The sequence below is a fragment of the Catharus ustulatus genome, chromosome 3 (assembly GCF_009819885.2).
Source record: "Catharus ustulatus isolate bCatUst1 chromosome 3, bCatUst1.pri.v2, whole genome shotgun sequence".
Taxonomy (NCBI): domain Eukaryota; kingdom Metazoa; phylum Chordata; class Aves; order Passeriformes; family Turdidae; genus Catharus; species Catharus ustulatus.
The window spans coordinates 59,463,415-59,482,513 of NC_046223.1; positions in this window are offsets into that span (position 1 = coordinate 59,463,415).

Here is a 19,099-nt window from a genome sequence, read left to right on the forward strand (position 1 = left end):
CTCAAGTTTTTCAAACCAAGCCCAAAGCTTGTGACTTTGTTTTTGGCTGAAGGAGAGGAGAGCGCTTGAAGGGAATTCTTGGAAGGAACAGGGAGGGTGGAAGAAGAAAGCTGCACAAGATGTGCTGGTCAGGCAGGATGCAAAGGGGCATCTCAGAGATGGAATAATGGAGATCCAGCAAGGGCTGGAAATACCTGAAAATCAAGTGAATAAATTTACGGTAGGCAATATGAAGAAAATGGGCATGCAACAAGTGTGCCTGACACAAATAGCACAGGCAGCCCTGAATTCCTCTTCAAAGGTTTTTTTTTTTTAATAGAAATTAAATTTATGACTCATCTGAGATTTATTTCAATCCTATTTTGTAAGGAAATGCTCTACATTTCATCTAATCATTTGCAAATGGATGGAAAAGGTAGGATGTGTTTAGGAATCCCCAATACATGTTTTACAAACAATCCTTCAACTCACCTCCATCATTCCTCTGCTCCGGGTGAGTCACCAGCAGACATAAAAGACAAGGAAGCACCAGGGTTAATGAAAAACAGCCTGTTTGCAGACTTAATTCTTATGCTAACAATCAAAGAAAACAGAAGATACAGTATCCCTTCCAAAGCAAAAACACACCATTTGTTCAGAGCAAGCCAAAACCAAAACAGGAATAATCTATTCCCCACAGTGTTGCAGAGGAAGAAAAATATAGAATAAATATACTATGCATAGGAAAAGTCCTGCAATTTCTATAGCACTGTCAGTGGTAGTAGGAGCTGTGTATGTGGATAAGGGAAGCAACTCCCAGCTGTGGTTAGTCTTTGAGTGGGTCTGCCTATGCACAATCCATGGTCACTGGGTGGCCTTGCAGATTTTCTCAACATCCAGCAGTGGTGGTGAGTGTCCAGCAGAGTGGATGTTCATTGGATACTGCTATCAGCATTCCCATTTGAGCTGCCCTTATAATTTATTACGGTCCTTCATTTCAGAGATGTGTTTTTTCTAGTTTGCCTCCATCTTCTCACCCCAATGGTGGGCATACTGGGAAACAGAAGCTGGGAAAAGGAAACTCTAGCAAAGGCAATGAAGTCTGACCACTCAACAAGAGCTACTGCATCCTGTGGTCCATATGCTCATTACAGTATGTAAATCAGTACTTGTATTCTCTCCTCTGTATTTCTCCTCAGAAGACTTATTTAGTCAGAGGGTCCCAGATAATTTCAGTAGCATAAAGAATTGCCTTTCCAAATAGACCTGCCCTGGTAATGTATGCCACTGTAAGGATGTCGAGTGCTGCTGATGCAAAAACAATGTTATCAGTTGTTGGGACAGCTGGACCCTGTTCCCAGATGAAGCACTGAGCTGCCTTGGTGGCACTCTGCTGTCATGGTCAGCACTGTCTGCCTAAAACTACTGCTGCATGGATTCCTCAGAATCTCCAAATGTGGCTGTGCTGGCAGAGCTCCTCTGTGCAGAAACCTGAGCTTAACATCCCACCCTGTCACATTCCCTACACCAGTCAGAACAGGATTTCATGCAGCAGGAATAGGTCCAATGCCCTGGGGCATCTCTTTCAAAATAAATCTACAGACCCTGTCTGCAAACAAAATGTTGTGTGTCTGTAGCAATACAGAGAAGTCAATCAATCAATCAATGTACCTATCTCAATCAGCATCTCCCACCCTTTGTCAGCTGCTCCAATGATCAAATATTCACCTGCAGCCAGGTCATTAAAGGGCAGTCTCTACTTCAAGCCTACATGAGACTCACACCTCTGGATCTACCTGCACTATTGTGCTTCTATCACAATGGCCAAGTGTGACTCTTTATTACACACATTCTTGTCAGAAACCATTGCTGCTAACTAGAAGGGAGGCTCCTGCAGATGAAAGACAGGAATTCAGCTGCCAAAGGAATCATGCCTAGAGAAATTTCCCCAGAAAGTATGTTTCTTAGCCCACATGTCATATTATTTGAAAACCTGAAATTTATATAATCTTCAGAAATGGATAAAAGCGTGTCCTTTCCTAAATGGCAAGTTACTTCAGGGCCAAGCAGAGTTTAACTTTCTGTAGTGCTTCTCCTCCTGAAGTCCTGAACCATGAGGATTTGCACCCAGTTTCTATTTTTTATTGGCCTGCTCAAATGTCTTTATTGTCCATTAGAAAGACCTGAAGCTTGCTGAAATTATACTGTGTCATGGTTGCTAGTAAATTCCTTGTGCCTTCCCTCGGGATTCAGTCAAATCAGAAAATATGCAAATAAAACCTTTTCCTTCATAACAAAGAAATCTTATAAACAATAGAAAACCAAATTACATCTTTACAACTACCATATAAATAAAACTAAATCTAAAAAAACCCTGTACTTCCTGTAAGAAATGTTACGAGCTGTTTACCCTGACAAACAACTGAGAGCATTGACTCTTAAGGGTTTCATTAGGTGTTCACAATATGAAAAAAAGTTGCAGCAGTAGAAACTATTAGAAGACAGTTCTGCAATGTGCATCAGGCTTGTTTAAGCATAACCCACCCTTAGAGATGAACAGAGAAATCCAGACAATGAACAACTCTGCCTGGTCTGCTCTGTGTCTGTCTATAGAACAGAGGAGCTTCTCTCCTGTGAAGAAAGTTTTTAAATGAGATGAAACCACTAAGCCTTTAGACAATGATCAGTTCTCTTTTCTTTCACACTTAACTATGACCAAGAATTCACACCATGGCAGGTGATGCTATTTGGACCTGGTGATTCTCCAATCTGTAAGTCCCTCTTCTGAGGGAATATGAGGCTTGGAAACCATATGAGCAAACCTTCCTCTACTGGGGTGGCTGCAACAGTGGTGGGATGAAAAATGTTGTGTCCTGATTTTCCTCTCTCACACCAACTTCCACTCCAATGTGCTCAGACATCCTGGGATGAAGAAGTGGTGCCAGCCACTGATGTGGGAGTGGGAGCAAGGCTACCCCTACACCTGTCTGTACAGGTGGCACCATCACAGTTGCAGGGAGGCGGAGCAGGAGAGGACATATTTATGGTGACTGAGGTTCACCAACTCATTTCCATAGTATGAAACACCTTAGAAGAAACACCTGAGCAGGTGCTATGAGACATGGTGCAGTTCACCATCTGACATCCCTCCATTAAGATCTCAGCAGCTCTGTGATGCTGATAGAGAAGTGCTGACCTACATCTGCTGAAAGGCTGGCACTTTTGTTTTGTCTCTGAAGTAGCTCCAATTCAGAGTGATCAAAACATTGAGAGACACAGCCTATGTGTCCTTTTTCAGGGTGGTGTTGATATTTTTGATATGTCACACTGATGCATCAATACCTGACTGGAGATTTCTCATCTAGTCCTATTGATATCATAAATATTCTGCAAGAGGACAAAGTTCAACACTTTTGCCTCAAAAACATAAAAGCAGACATAAATACATAGCAGAGAAGGGATCCACCCTGAAGTCTGTTTCCTTTATAAGTGCTAAAAATATTTGAGCAGGTCTTGATGTAGTTCCACAGAGTTAAGTCATTATATGCTATTGACTTTGATGTCATAAATTTACTATTATCTACTGACATGTTTTACGATGGTTTCATACCCTGATTGACATAAACCACTACAAAACCTCGTATCTGAACTCAGATCAAAAGAGATTATGCACTAGCTCAGACAGATGCTTTTTATTCAGCTCTCTCAGAAATGCCTGGAATTTCTATGGCAAGCCTTCTTGGGACTTTCTGCAGATAGCTGGTCATCCACTGAGCAGGCTGCAGATTTACAAAGGTTGCTGCAGAACTTATGAGAGCTGGAAAGAAACTCATTTTCCATAGCTCAGGCCACATTTTTCTCTTGGAGAGCCCTGCATTCCATGGGTTTCACTGTCTGGATTTAATATATATGACATTCAAGTTTCTAAATGTGTTCTCTGTGAGACTTTTTTTTTTTGCTACCAGAAATAGTTTAAAGCAGGCATCATGATAGGAAAAACACTGGAAGAGAAGTGTTAGATGATAGAAGGGTGAAGTAACAGTATATATTTTTATTTTCCAGAGACTGATACACTCAGAGAAGTCTGCACAAGCTGGCCATTAATTTAGAAAGGAGGGATAATAGGAGCTAACTGGCAAATTTATTTTTGATGGAGCCTGAAAGTCCCAGCCCCTACTGACCACCAGCTACCCCTGATTTCAAGGCTTCTCAAGGTGTGACACTCCTTCTGACACCAGAAACAGCCTCACTCTCAGGAGAGCAGACATGGAGTTTCTGAGCATATTGACAATTTTTACATTTTCTGGCAATACCCACAGTCACAGGAGGAGTTCCCTGTGAGCACAAGCAGCAAGTACCCTATGTCATAAGCTGGATCTTGACACACATCCCTCCCCCAATAGCAGAAGAGCTGGCGCTGAGCACTGGGACTCTGCAGTGACCTGCTTGACTTGTGTTCCACAGCTCTATGGCTGCTTGTAAAAGCCTATTACTACCTGCTTATCAGTGGTTACTGCAAGTGTTGGGGCAAGAAATTGCTAAGTGCACAATGACAGTGCAAGGCAGGGTCTTGTTTCCTGTGCAATGCATGCCACTAAGCTGATGCCACCCTTGGGGACAGGGGCCTTGCTATGGCAATTCTGTGTGCAAAGCCCTCTGTGCCTCTGCACAGCCTTGCTGGGAGGTCCAAGAGCAGGAGAAGGGACTTTCTTCGCCCTCCTGCTCCTTCACCTTGGTCACCTTGGGCCCCTCAGCCAAAGGCAAACTCACAATCCTGGAGAGATCCTAGTGTTACTGAGGGTGTTCACAAATACCATGAAGTCTCTGCCATGTCAGCAAAGCTGGAAGGTGAAGCCCAGCTGTAGGAAGGTTTACTAGAACTTGGCAAGTACTAGGTGACAGCTATCTCAGCAAACACTTAAAACCTGACCCCCTTCCCAAACACTGTCAGCTTACAGATGGAAGAGTGGCCAATCCAGGCTGTCCTAAGCCTGGCCCTGCCAGCACAGAGGGAAAAGCTGTGCACTAGGGAAATGAAGTGGATTGGGTTTGATCCATCCCTTGGATATGGGCAAGGGCACTGGAATATGCAGAAGAGCAGTTCTGCCTAAAAGCACTCTTCTTTACAGACAGCAGTGACATGGAGAGCAGTCCAGAAACATGATGTCATCCTTTTTATCATCCATAAATCTCCTGCTTTCTGTTCTCCAAGCCAACTCTATGACATGGATCAAAAGTTTTCTAGAGAAGGAATAGGAGCCCACTTGTTATTTCTTATGAAATACCCTGTGGATCTGCTACAAAGGGATATCAAACAATGTTTATGCAAATCTATAAATCTTGTAAGATTTAACATGGGGATTAGGATGTAGTTTCAGTGCAACTCCATTACATATGCAGTAAGAGAAATAATGTTACCCTGAAGGGATTGTGCTTGAAAGTTTTGAGAAACCAGTGCCATAGGATATCTCCTTTGCTTCAAATAAATACACTCACTAAAGTCCTGAGCCTTTAGCTCTGCTGAAACCATCAGACAGATGTGTCCCTTTTATCCAGACAAGCATCATGGGGAAGGAGGCGTCACCCTGAATTTTAGGACTGGCTCAATGTAAATGCAGCACTGTAGAACAAATTGGAATAGAATGATTCAGGAGACATGTAAGAGGACAAAGATAAAGTATGTCTCCAAATAAGTATCTTTTTATATAAATATATTTTTATCTAAGATTCCACTGACAGTATCTAAGTATTTACATTTTGTAGGACATAGCAAAAATCCATGTTTTGCCAAGGTCAAAGAGCAGTTGACCACTACATGAAAAAGGAACACTCAAGAACATGTTCATCTCTGTTGCAATGTATTACCTCAGTTTGACTGGAAAGTTAAAAGAAACATTTAACTTGCAATGTGAGTGCAAAAATGTTGGTGAGCTGAGAACCCTCAAACACTCCAAAGCAAATGTGACAACCCCTGTCAGCACTCCTAGCTTAATGCATCCAGCCCAAAGGGACTGTCCTGCAGAGAGGAAGATGCTTATCTGAGGCAGAGCCTGGACTTATAGGCTCCAGCAATTATCCTTGTATAGAAAAACCGCTGTGGGGAACCAATGTTAGTGCTCCAATCCCTCTATTCCTGTGGTACCTTGTATTTGTGACTTTTGCACACAAAGAGTTTGCTAAAAGCAGTTTTCTGGGCTTACCTGTGGGTATGATGTGAGGTTGATGTCTGTCAAGTGTGGGGCAGGAGGAATAAGTGCTCTACTGCCCTTTCCAGACTGAAGCCTGATCCCTACTGCTGGTCTTGTGGACTGGGCTCATCCCACCACGTTTACACCTGCACTCACCTAATAAACAATAAATTCAGGGTTATTGTTCTTCTTCACAGTAGAACTGTGAACTCAGCCACACAGGAAGGTGCCAAAGGACCTGAGCCTCAAGGTGCTCTTGCATGTCTTAGAAATCCTTGAAGAATTGCTCATGGTTAAAAAAATGAATGCCCTTAAGGGGCAAAGTTATGGCTACCAGTAACATAAATGGCAGATGCATAAAAGAAATGTGACTTTGCAGCAGGATTTGCTGCCAGAACTAACTCCTGCAAGCGTTTTCTGACTCATTGGGTAGCCTCACCCTTGCCTGTCACTGTTGCCAGGCACAGCATATAACCAGTTTTCCATCCTTCAAAATCAGCAGAGTGACAGGAGGGCAGATGAGGCAAACATTGGAAAGAGCAGGTGTATTGTTTGGCTCTTGCTGGGTTACTCACATCCATCCTCAGCTGGACTCTCATATACATAAAAATGCTTGCCTTTGTGCCAAGAGATCTGTACATTGGTATGGACTGACATCAATATCTGCAGGGTATTACCAAAATCACATTCCCTTCCTCACTTCAGTTCAGCTTAGTGGTCTTCCCTTCATTCAGGGACAGACATCTTTGATTCCTGTTGTGTTGAAATCAGCAGGAAAATTTATATTGTTTATTCAGTCTCTGCAGGAAAAGCATTTAGGTATTTTTTTCTGAAGAGCTGTGCAGAACGTTTTTCAGTACAACAAAGGCAAAGATCATCCTCCAGTTCCCCACATGACTTCACAGCAGTTCTGCCTCTTGAATATTAAAACCAGGCTTGTCTTTGAAAAGTAACATACCATGGACAACTCAGTCCTCAACAGGATGTGTGCATCAACCTTTCTTTTCCTGCAGAAAGGATGGAACGGGAGATACCTGTGTTGTTGCATGAAAAGGAAAATTCCATCTCCCTGCTGCAGGGAAAACACCTAAGACTAAACCCAAGCATTCTGTGATCCACCAGCATCCCCATGCCTGATGTATCCTGCCAGCACACAGTTCTTACCAGCATGCGTGAAGTAATTTTAAAGGGATACTGTTTCGTGGAGGAAGAGCTACAGCCCTGTTCCACCATGGACAGTCAATTAATCTGGTCAGAGCTCAGCGAGCACAGTACACAGGTGCTGTCTCGTGGGGAGGTGGAGTGGGAGATCCTTGTGTCCTGCAGCCATTAGCAGGTTATGCTGGATTAAATGCAGCACTGATGTAAGAGAAGGGCACAAGCATGTGTCGGATGGAGGTGCTGACACTGCTTAGACCTTTACTTGTGTTTGGTTACAGCACCCTCTTATCTCACCCCTTATTTCTCCTGGCATCAGTGGCTATGCAGACACATGCTCTCAGAAAGTAAATGGTATTTCAAATCTGCATCACAGAAGCTGTAACTATTTATGCTGTTGCTTGTTGATATTTCTTAACCAGTGCATCTGGTTAATTCTCACAGCTTGTGAGGCTGGAGATCTTAGATCCTTGCTTAGGCTGTTTACAGGAACATCAAACTTACTTTTTGAGAAGTATAAATCATTCATATTTATTTATTTCAAGAAAGTGCCTAGAAATTCCAGGCATGGACCAATGCACAGCTTGGTAGGGTGTTACTCAAACATAGAACAAAATTATTTTCCACCCCACTTTAAGTCTGTGATCAAAACAAAAGAGAAAAACAGAGCAGGCACACATGGAGCATAAGGAAGCAACATCTGTGTATGACAAATGTTTACTGTAAGACTTGTTGGGTTTGATTGATTAAAGACTGTGAATGTAATTTTGAATTAAACATCAGAATTAAATATAAGAATGGTTGTGCTGGGTCAATATAGGCTGCTGAGCTCCTTCTCAGTTCCCTTCTCACCATTATGCATGATCTCCTTGCTTTTCCAAGTCCAGGACTGATACCTTTGCTGGACTTCTCTTGGTGGCAATGGCTCTTCATGCAAGAGTGACAGCACATCCCTATCTATCTTCCTTGCCTGGAACTCCACATTCAGAAAAAGTGCATTGTGACTTAGACACCAATACCAGGGGTAATTCAGATCCATACACAACTCCCAAATCCCAACTTGAGAATTTCCTCCGACCTGAGTGATTGCAACAAAGCCCAAGTTTGACCAGTGTACTTTAAATAAGCTGTACGTCATAGTCGGCTGATAGTGGCTTAAAACACCCTCAGAGGAATGCAGAGCTGTTACTGATTTACACAGCTGCTCTGAAAAAAGTCTTCCTTCCTTCCTTCCTTCCTTCCTTCCTTCCTTCCTTCCTTCCTTCCTTCCTTCCTTCCTTCCTTCCTTCCTTCCTTCCTCCCTCCCTCCCTTCCTCCCTCCCTCCCTCCCTCCCCTCAGTGAAACATCTTGCACCCATCTTTTGGCTCGTTAACTTCAAAGAGAAAATTTAAATGTAGTAGAAGAAATGCAATTTCTGTAACACTGCTTCACTTCCAGAAAGAGACGCATGAAAATGAGATGCAGGTGTGCATTTCTGATGTGCCTACACATCAGCTACTCTTCCAAAGATGAATCCAACTGTTGTTCTTAGTTTTCCATTACTATTTCTTGCCCTCCCAATGGGTTTCAAAAGTTAAAGACCTTCTTCAAAATGATGATAGTGTTCCCTTTTCTTGAATAACAGGAAAATCTGATACTCACAGTAATGATTTATTTGAAAAATCTTTCCACTCACCTGCAGTTATGAGTAATACTAAAACATACTGTAAGATCATCAGTCTGAGACATCTGAGCAAGAATTCTTCTTTCTTCTTCTATTTTGCAACTGAGGCTAATGAGATTTAATAAAGACATTTATACAAAGTGAGCAGTGTTGGAGGAGAATGTAAGAGCACTTTACAGGTGTAAAATATTTGTCATCTGGTTACCCTCTCAGCAGATGCAGGTGGGTGGCTCCAGGGATGGAAATGTTTGTGAATATTGCACTCTCACCTCCTGAGAGCTGGAGAAAAGTAGGGGTCCATTGCCTTCCTCCCAGGCATTTTGCTTGCAGTTGTTCATTTCCTTTCTTTTCTTGTGAGTTATTGAAATAGCACATTTAATCTGGAGTCAGAAGGGGTATTTCCTGCCAAAATGTGTAGACTTAGTTTGATTCTGCTTCACTGGGCGAGAAACCAGACTTCCTTTTTTACACTACTTCAGTCCAAAGCCAAATAAATTTTTCCCTTCATCTGGCTTGACATAGCCTCATGAAGAACAAAAAGCACAGCCATGCCCCACACCACCAACATTTCAAGTGCAAGGGGAGAGGCAAGAGATGAGCACACCCCTCTTGACTCCTCCTGACACTGAAGAAGTGACAATAGTGGACAAAGTCTGTCCTAGACCCCAAATTTATGGCAAGGGCTGTTCTTCCAAATGCTGCTTGCCTTGGGCTTGTCTCATCCTTTTTTCCATGATGAACCTTTGTGTGGTGTCTGACATCTCACGGGCACCTGGGATGAGACAATGTCTTGAAAGACCATCTCCTTTCAGATATCCCAGAGACCAAAACAAAACTGGCATACTGACTGAAATAAAGATGCTATTGGCAGCAATTACTGAATTTCTTACATTTTACAGTAGCTGCCCTCCATAATTTCTGTACCTTGGCATTTAATCCCATCACTAGTTGTTCTCCCTTATGAGTGAAACACATCAATCTCAAACTACAAGGATGTCTCTCTGGTGCATTGATGAGGAAGATACATCTCACACAAATACCCAGCAGCATTACTTGCTGCTCAGCAGATGTCTGTGTCCCAATCCTCAGGAGCTCCAGCCACCCCAGTCTGCAAGCAGAACAGCCTCCACAATGAGCAGGAGGAATCACAGTGGCAGCATCCTCCTGCCAGCCGTGTTCTGCATTCCAATTAGCTTGTGGGTGCCTCTGCCCTGGTACAGGTACCCTGGTGTGGGCAGAAAGGAGAGTAACTTCCCCCCAGTGGCAAAGCAGCAGCTTCCTCTCTTGTGCTGCACATCTGGAAGCATCACTACAACCACCTCAGCCAGCAGTGCAATCTCCTCTAGGCTGCTCAGGAGCTACACAGCCTTGTAGCCTGTGCTTAAGGGCAGGCACTTCATAAAGGGCAAAAGCAATTTCCATGGCAGTACCCAGTCTTTCCTCTCTAGAGGAAATCTCCCCAAAATGCCTGTCTCAGGGTCTGAGTGCTTGGGATTTTGGTAGAGGGTGTGAAATTGATACTGAAGAGGGACAGTCAGTGAAATGAATGTTTGTGGCTAGAAGGGCGAATGGTTTGGCTGAGGCAATCCCCAGTAATTACAGAGATCACTGTAATTAGGAGGTTAATGCTGTCCCAGGAGCCTGGAAAAGGAACTGTCTTCCTGCAGGATCAGCAAGGAATTTCCCCTGCCATTCCTCACCATGCAGCATTGCTTTGTCCAGGGGATGTCCTGACAGACTTGCCAGCCTCTAGGAATCTGGTGGCTAGTAGGGCAGCACAGCAAATGGCCAGTGCTGAGCTCCAGCCCTCAAGGGGAGCATCACAAACATGAGACCACCATGGAAATGAGCCATGGAAAACCTTTGTCTTACACCAGAAACCACAGCCATGCCATTACAGAGCATTATCCAGGCTGTTCCACCCCAGCACCCTGCTGTGGCTGCCCACACGGATCAGCATTGCTTGGCTTGTGGTACATCAGTGCTCTAGTCCTCTTTGCAAAGTCACTCTGGTTTACCCAAACAGCAGTTCCAAAAACCTCCTCTCCTTCTCTTCCCCTGGCCCTGCAGCAAGGCAGCATTTGGGGAAAGTGCAGCTGAGGCAGGAGATGTTTGTCCTACAGCTGCAGAGGTAAGTGACAGGCTCAGGCAACAAAGCTAGACCTGAAGACAAAGGTCTTGTTCATGGCTCTCCAGCTTACCAAGACCTGTTTTTGGGGTGGGAGATGACAATGAGGAGAATGGCATTAGTTATCATCAGGACTTCCTAGTCAGGTATAGATCTATAAGCACAGGCAGATGCGCATGATTGCACAGAAATCATATATGTATATAAAAATATATCTATATGTACAGAACTATATCTGTGTGTATATAGAAGAGATCTCTATATGTGGCAAACCCATCAGTGAGCAGTCCATTGTTTGAGCAGGCTAAGACCTTGGCTCAGATCACATTATCTATAAAGAAGTAGAACATTATTTTTCCAACCTGCAGGCTGAGGTGACAAGCTGGGTTTTCCTCCTTCAGCTGAAGAATACTGAAATATTCAGAGGTCCCACGTGAAGGGTAAATGTGCCAATTCCATTAACTTCCTTAATCATTGTCACAGCATCACCATGAAAACACATTTGTCCAGAGGTGAATTTTTCCCTAATGGGATAAACAGAAGTATCTGTAAGAAGCATTGTCCCCCTTCCTCCTCCCACAGAAAGCTACATGAGAGACCAGCAAGGACAGGAATCTAATCCAAAATCAAAAGAGGCCAGTAACAAAAGCAAAGGTCACTCTGCAGTGGCCTGGACTCAGCCAAAACCTTCCAGCTGTTCACTTTCAGCAAGCACCTGGCAGGCAAAAATGGAGAAACACCTTGGGAGTTGTTGCTTTGAGTGCAGGTCTTCCCTTCCTCATGCTCCACAGTCCTTGGGGCACACCAACAGAGCTTTTGCTTTCTCCTGCAAGCCACCATCAGTATAGGATACATGGATAGGAGATGACAGCCACCTTCTGAATTAAAATGACAGGCAGAGGTTTCCAACCATGCTTCTAAATGCCCTGTTTCAGTGCAAATACTTCAGTTCTTCTTATTAAATTATCTGTCCACTGCAGCTAATCAAGCAGGAGAATGTTTTCTCTGAGTCAGGGAAGAGTTTGGTTTTGGTAACAATGAAGGATGACAAATCCACATTTTGCCTTTGGTAATTCAAGATGATACAGCCCAGAGCACCAGTGACATTTTTAACCTGCCTGACAGTTACAGTCCAGGTCTTCAACTGGGAATCTTAAAAAAAGGTGGGGGCAAAATTACCCTCAGAAAACATCATCAATGGAATTGTTGATCAATCCCACACCTTGAGATTGCTGCAGTATAATTCTCTAAACAGAAAAGGAAAAAACAAGCTGAAGTTGCTGAGAACCAATGGACATACTGAGATTTTACCAGAAAAGCACTAAGGGATAAATGCAGAGGGATGTAGAGAATCTTCAGGAGTAGCAGATGTACCGCAAAGGCACATGTTAAATGGAAATAAACTGCAAGGTGAATAGTGGTGGAAAAGACCACACTCACACAGTCTCCAAGGGGAGGCAGGTGGAAGAGGCTAATAATAGGACTCCAAAGTGTCCGTATCAGGATTTCATGATATTCATGTTTGTGGATTCCTGTTTCAACCACTGAGCATAGTTGTAAAATATCAGCAGATGCTCTAAGTCAAAAAATACATCTCATTCCAACACTTTGGCAGCAAGTTACAAACAAGTTTGTTGTGTCAATGGTAAGCATTCATATTCAAATGTTTTATTTCATCTAAAGTTCACCCTCAAACAGGGATTAGAGTGTGAGCTCTTTTAAACCTCTATAATAAAACCTTTTCCTAGAAACACATTCGTAAGTCCATTGCCCAACTGAACTTTCAGCTAAGCCTCTGCCAACCCAATAAAAGAAATTATTGGCCAGTCACTAATGATGAATAGTATGCTGTTGATAGGAACTGTTTCAGGCAAAGCAGGTCCTGCTGTTGATCTTGCAAAGAGAAAGCCCTAGAAGTCCAGTTGCTTGCTGAAGTGTTCACAGCCCACGCTGCTATTTCCCCAGAGAGGGCATCGTCTCTGCCACGTTTTCAGCACTAGAGCTAAGAAACTTAGCCTTTTCTGAGTCTCTTATGTTTTCAAGCAACAGGAATAATTGCTCTTGGCAAGCATTCTCTCCAAAATGTGCAGATAGTTCCTATACAGTAAAAATGAGAGATAAAATTGCACTGTACAAGAGGAAAATTTATAAAACAGACTTTCCTGAGAGGAGCCAAGTTAAACATGTCTAGCAGTCTTCAGGACCTGCTCTGCTTCAGCTCCTGTTGCCTAAACCACAGAGCAGTTCTGGGCTTGACAAAACCCTGACAGCTTACGCTGTTTACCTGGGGATCCTGAGAGTCAGCACTCCCTCCAGATGCACTTGGAAGCCAGCACCATCATCTTTTCTGTGACAGGGCCAGAGGCTGCCCCCATCACATGGCTTTGCTTGTAGAGCAGCACTTCTATATATCTCCAGGGTCATAATTTTTGTTCATTTCTAAAATATCTCATGTCCTTTCCCTGAACAATTTCTTCCCTTCCCTATCAACCTTAGGGGTCTTCAGGTAAAAAAAAATTCAAGATTATCCTCCTTCCTACTTCTCCAGTGAGTCTACACCTTCTCTCTTTCCTTCTTTCATAGGCCTCCTGCCCACTGTGACTGTATGAACTCAAACACTGTCCAGGTCTTAGCTGCTCCACCAAAAAATTTCATTATGCATGATCCCTTCTCTGGCTGCTGGCAAGCTTATGTCATCCTGTTCGTTTTACTGGATGGCACATGTCAAATCTGCCAAGGTGCATCTGTTTTCACAAACCAGATGAAACTGCAAGTTTTTAATCATTTTCTCATGCAACCAGAACCAATTTCTCTCATACAAGGCCTAAATTTATCCTAAGTATTCAAAGCAGAGTTTTTTTAAGAGTTTAGCATAATAAAATGAAGAGTGTGAGGTCACATCACAGCAGGACGAGGGAGAGGATTCTCCACCTGTGCTCTGCTCTAATGAGACCCCACCTGCAGTGCTGCGTCCAGTTCAGCAGTCCCAGCACAGGAAGGAGATGGATCTATTGGAATGACTCCATAGAAGGGCCAGGAAGATGATTAGAGGGTTGGACCCTTTTCGTTTAAAGACAGGCTGACAGATGTGGGATTGTTCATTCTGGAGAAGAGAAGGCTCCAGAGTGACTCTTGAGCAGCCTTCCCATACCTGAAGGGAGCCTACAGGACAGCTGGAGAGGGACTTTTTACAGGGGTATGTAGTGACAGGACAAGGGAGAATAGTTTTAAACTGAAAACAGGCATGTTTACATCAGACATAGGCAATAAATTCTTTCCTGTTAGGGTGGTGAGGCACAGGATTAGGTTGCAGTGGAGTTGCAGATGCCCTCTTCCTTGAAGTCTTTAGCATGGCTGGATAGGACTTTGAGCAACCTGGACTAGTGGAAGGGGTCCCTGGCCATGGCAGGGGGACTGGAACTAGATGATCCTTAAGGTTCCTTCCAACCCAAACCATTCCATGATTCTATGAAGTCCCATGACCAGATGTTTCCACTGTTGTAAAGAGGATGGAGAATATACAGCTTGTTACACAGCTGGAGCTCCACTGAGGCCTGACCCACCTGCTGCTGCACTTTGTGTTAGCAGTCATTGCTGAGTTAATCAGAACCATCTGGCTGCTGCCATCCTCTAACAGCCACACATTTTCTGCATATTTTCTTGTCATTGCAGTGCTATGTTCCCATGTCTTTGAGCAAACATCTGCCCTGAGGATTCCCCTTTTATAATATCTTTAAAATATGTCACCACTCTTAAAATCTCTTCCTTTATCCCACCACAAGTAACTGGCCCCTCAGTGACCTCCCATTTCATAGCAAGGTGCTTGAGCAGGAACATTCATTTCTTTGCTTCACAACATGCAATACTTACTCTGTGTCAGGATTTGATCCACTGGTTTGTTCAGTGTATAGCAGAGAAATGCCTCTGCTTTAGCACATGCCTCTTCTCTTGACTGTTGTAGGTTTCTCTGCTTCTTGGTATTGGTGCAATGTCAGAAAGAAGACCTCTACCCCATCACCCCCCAAAGCAGCCCAACTCCAGACAGAAATTCCTTTGGTTCTTGCACTGTAATAAACCATTTTTTCCACTGCCCCAAAACCCATCTGCACCACACACCAGACACCAGCACTCTGTAATATTCACTGCTTGCTCTTCCCCTTGTCACCTTGTTTCTCCTCTGCTGCATACATGCCACAATCTTTTGCTGCTCCCTCTCACAGCCCACCATATGCTGTCTCCATTTACTTTACCCATTTTCAGGCTCATTTTTCTCAAACAGTAAAAGCCAAAATGCATTTGTCATGTCCTTTGGACATCACAGAGTGGCTGATTCTTTACACACCCCTGTTGAATGAACAGTGTGGTTGTTCAATTCCCTGTTCTGAAGAGAAAAAATTACAAAAATTGATTGTGAGGGCCCAAAAGCTGTTTTCTCATGCCCAATGGGCATGGTTCCCCATATAACTGTTATTTTACGGCCAGTTCCTGATGAGAACTGTTAATATCTGCTTTAAGATGAAAAAATTATCCCTAGGCCTTCTCCACAGCTCAGCTTTTAGCTGGAATATTGTCCTGTTTCCACAAAGAAAGCCACCAGGATTGTCACAAAACTGCTAGGCAAGCTGTTTGTGTTTTAGCTCCAGACTACCAGTAAAAAGAAACACAATCTCTTTTTCCAAAAATCTGTGAGGCATGAAAATCTGCTAATCTGTCTTGAAAGAGAGAACAAGGAGTAAACCTTCCCTTGCATCTGTCAAAACACATACTTTAAAAAGTGCTAAATTATTTGGTTTGCATGCAAATATAGGAATATCAGAAAAACAGACTTTGATTTCCTGAAGTGAATTTATATACTGAAGACGATTAGCCAATTTGAAAATGTGAAGTATGGAAAGGATAAAACAGGTCTGTAAGAACAAATCCTCGGCAAAAAACAGGGAGGAAGAACTGCCCAAAGAGAAGGATGTCATCGACACCAGCAAAAGGGTGACAAACTGGACTTTATACCATTAGCCAGCAAACTGGCAGAAATCCCAGTAGGACTGGAGTCCTACGAGGATGAAGGACAACCAGCTGATATGCACAGAAGAGTCTCCTTGGCTCCAAAGGGGTCTGCTCTGGCAGCTGTGGCTACACAGCCCCTTTGGCACCCCTCAGCAGAACCTGGAGCTAATTTGTGGCAGGTGTTGTCTTTCTGCATCTGAGAGCTGAGCCCTACCCCAGCAATCCAGCTGGTCCTGGCTAACCAAAACATTGCAGAATGCTAGAGAGAAATTCTAGCATCTTAGGCACCCAGGGGATGTCACTGCTGTCACTGGACATTATTTTTGTTTGTTTGAAGGCAGCATTCTAGACCATTATCTGTGTTACTGTGAGGATCTGAAACTGGAATCTTTGAGATGAAAAGAAGGAATTGGTTGATTTTTTCTTTTGCTTTTTTTTCCATGTGCTTTTAATTTATTAAAATACTTGTGAATTTTCCTGGAGATTCATCAGGAATAATTCCAGAGGGACTAATACTCATCATTTTTCTGGATCCAATTAAATCTAACATCCACTGCCCTCGTTACTAACATATGTTCAACAGAGCAAAATATTTCATCTTATTGTAAATTGCATATAATTTGGCTTCTTTGTTTTTCTTTTGTGGGCACTGATAGCTGCTTCCTGCTCTGAATTTGTCATCAATAAACTCATCCAGAGAAAGCAGCTGCTTGTGTAAAGTAATCTATCAGAAGAGGTTCCCAAAGAATGGTTGTAATGGACATTACACACAGTTACAACCATTTCTAAAATGGGGAAAATGCTGCAGTTCCTGCCACTGTTCATTGCACAACTTGGCTTCTAAAAACACTGGCAAACAGAAATATGATACTGCCAACTTTTGCAATTGTATCATAGTTCCTAATACTGATTTTTAATGAAATCCCCACTCCTGAAAGCATCTGGATTAGATGAAAATCTAAACTTTCATTTGTTATAAACACAGGCTTTCTAAGCCACATGGTTAGAAAAGCTTGGCAAAACATGGATGTCATCTCATCTGGATATTGTGTCTGTAACTCAGGCACCTCATACAAGCAGGTTGCCTACTCCACTCTACAGGCTGGTAGCCCCAGAGATTATCCTCCCCTCTCTATTCACTGACAGCTCAAAGTGAGCCTGAGCTCAAGGAGATGGAAAGAACAGGGCTGCTTCTCCTCCCCTGTGCTCACATGTGTCCTGCATTGACCCCCCCAGCAACTTGATCCAGCCCCCAATAACTTGATTTCAAAGGAAATCCAGAAGTAGAAACAAGAAACAAATGCATGTGCTGTGTGGCCCCACCATAACCAGCATTCCCTCTCCAAATGGTGGTCTTGGCCTGAACCCTTGAATGGTGCTGGGTGTCGCCTGAGCCACAAAATCCAAAAGCTGCCATGGCAGAAGCCTGTAAGAAAACAGAGGTGATGGACCTGTGAGCCAAACTGGTCCCATGGGTGCCAAATCATATAGAAGACAAGAGCCACGATGTTGTAACCCTGTACCCAGATGCTTTAAGAATGGTATGTCCCTGTAACCCCTGTAAAACCTATGGACTGACCCTCTGCTATGGGATTGGCAAGAAGCCAAGATCTCCCCTCCCCTCTCCTGACCATTGAAAAATCCCCAGACCTTGTGACTCGGTCTCTTTTCCCCCATGGAAGCTATCAAGAAATAAACTGAAGAAAACCCTGGGAATGGAGCTTCTATATATCTTATCCTGTAGAGTACATAGGGAGCAGGGCTAGCTTCGGGGTGTTTTATCACCACAGGTTGTGACTTGGGAGATTTTTCTTAATATTAGGACAAATCTTCTCCTAAGGAGGTGCTGCAGTGCTGGAGCAAGTCCCAAGTACAGGGTATGCTTCCCTCCCTTCCTTGGGAATTTCCCAAGGACTAACCTAGTCTGGTGTCAGTACAGAGCAGGGCTGAACTAGGGGATCTTCAGGGTTTCTCTCCTGCCTGAGTCAGGAGACTTCATGATATCCTCACCCCAAAAGAAGTGGATTTCCTGTGAGTGATTATGCCAGCCCTCCCTAGAGAGGACTTCTGACACACTCCTCTGGTGCTGATGGGAGAGAGCCCATTATGAGAGGCATGAATTGTGCCAGGAGTGTCTGGACGCCAGAACTGGAAAGCAAACCAAGCTCTCTGGGGTCTGGAAGATCACTGCACTGCTTTTGGGGTGCAGCATCTGAAACACCATTAAGGACCTGCTGCAGAAAGCATGCAAGGCTAGGAATAAGAGGAAGATTTTTTTCCAAGTCAAAAATTGGTACAAAAAAAGCAAACACAACCCTACCCCTGTGGAGCAACAGCCTATCATTGTGCAGTCTTACCTCTCACTTGGCATCTCCACAGCACCATTACCTCATCTTGGCTACTTTGGCTGTAGAAGAGCAGAGGCAGAAACATGCTCCTAAGGTCACATGCAGACTTAGAAGTTATGTTACAGAGTACCTGCATTGCAGCCAGCAGTAAACAATCTGTCCATGTAAGTCTGCTTTCAAGCTGCCATGTGTCCAGCACATGGGGAATGCCCTGGGGGAATCAACACACAGAATGTGCAGGAACACACACAAGGGAGACGCATCAAGAGCAGTGAAAAATTCACCCTGAATAATCTGTGAGTTTTTCACAGGCTTGTAACAGAGCTTGTAAACACAGAGCTCCAACACCCCAGCTGTAGTAGGGTCTCTGTGGGACATCCTCCCTCTGAAGGACAACTCAGGGACTGACCTCCTCCCTGCATGCATCTATTGGACTTGACTAAAAATGGCTGGCACAACATTAGCCCATGCTGCCCTGTATGACCAGTCTTTTCCATCTGGGGAAAGGTCAGGAATCAAAATCATGACAGGATTTTTGCACTCCCAGGCTCCTCACAACATGGCTAGCCACAAGAACTGAACTCAGCAGAGAGCAGCATGGGGCAAACACACCCTGGGGCAGCAGAGAAT